The 1040-nt window shown below is 47.2% G+C and overlaps 1 protein-coding gene across 6 annotated transcripts in view; it reads left to right on the top strand.

Moving 5' to 3' along the window:
* The window catches only part of LOC101853022 (rap guanine nucleotide exchange factor 2), an 84585-nt gene that overhangs the window by 33121 nt on the left and 50424 nt on the right, over positions 1–1040 (top strand). The gene's annotated exons all lie outside the window — the stretch shown is intronic.

Raw genomic sequence — 1040 nt, 5'->3', positions numbered from 1 at the left:
GGGGTATTTCTTTCCGAACATTTCTCGTTCGTCGCTCCTCATTTATCACAAGAAGATACAGAAATACATTGTATGGACGAAAAGACTGACATATAATTTAATTTGACTTGCTCACGTTGACGGTCAATCGGTGTGTGGTAGGGTTAGTGAGGTGGGGACGACACTGGGGTCTTCATTTGCACTCTAGAGGTTTGTTTCCGCATGCCTCTGTTATGACTCGGTCATTACTAGGCCTACTCTACCTTACGTGTGTGTCCTCCAGCTGTAACACTGTTGCGCTAGGGGTTGTGGCCAGCCTATTTTCCAGTTTGTCTGTCCACATTATATTCGTCTGTCTGTCTCTCTGTCTGTCTGCCTGCCTGCTTATCTGTCTGCCTGCCTGCTTGTCTGTCTGCCTGCCTGCCTGCTTGCCTTTCTGTCTGTCTGTCTGTCTGTCTGTCTGTCTGTCTGTCTGTCTGTCTGTCTGTCTGTCTGTCTGTCTGTCTGTCTGTCTGTGCCTGCCTATCATCCTGTCTGTTAAAATCTCCGCCCATCCTTCTGTATGGCAGTCTATCTGCCTGCCTGTCTATTTATCCGTCTGTTTGTCCTTTCGTATCTTCGTCTGTGCTTATCAGAGTATCATTAAGTCTATCCATCTGCCAGTCCTGACTATCTCTCTATATCTGTGTGTGTGTCAGTCAGTCCGTTTGACAGTCTGTCTTGAATCTGACAAGGCCTAAAACGAAGCTTACATCTATCCTTCCACTTGAGTAAGCTACTGCGGCCTAAGTAAACACCCAAGTTCCTCCCGGCCCTAACCGTGTGTTGACAGGGTAGATTTGGACTAAGGTAGAGGATGGCCTCGTCTTTCTCCTTTCACTGAATCCATGGCCTGTCCTCCCTGTTTTGTATATGGTGTTTGTTTCTGCTGACGTCTGTTGAAGTAGGTGACTCGTAGTAAAGCATCGTGCTTGTCAACGAAGTATAGCAGCACAGTTCTTGTCACTATTTCCCAAAGGTCACTGCTCTCTCTCTCTCTCTCTCTCTCTCTCTCTCTCTCT

This window comes from Aplysia californica, unplaced genomic scaffold (genome assembly GCF_000002075.1).
Source record: "Aplysia californica isolate F4 #8 unplaced genomic scaffold, AplCal3.0 scaffold00451, whole genome shotgun sequence".
Lineage (NCBI taxonomy): Eukaryota > Metazoa > Mollusca > Gastropoda > Aplysiida > Aplysiidae > Aplysia > Aplysia californica.
Note: the sequence above shows the minus strand (reverse complement) of the source record. Positions and strands in the feature narration are given on the sequence as shown.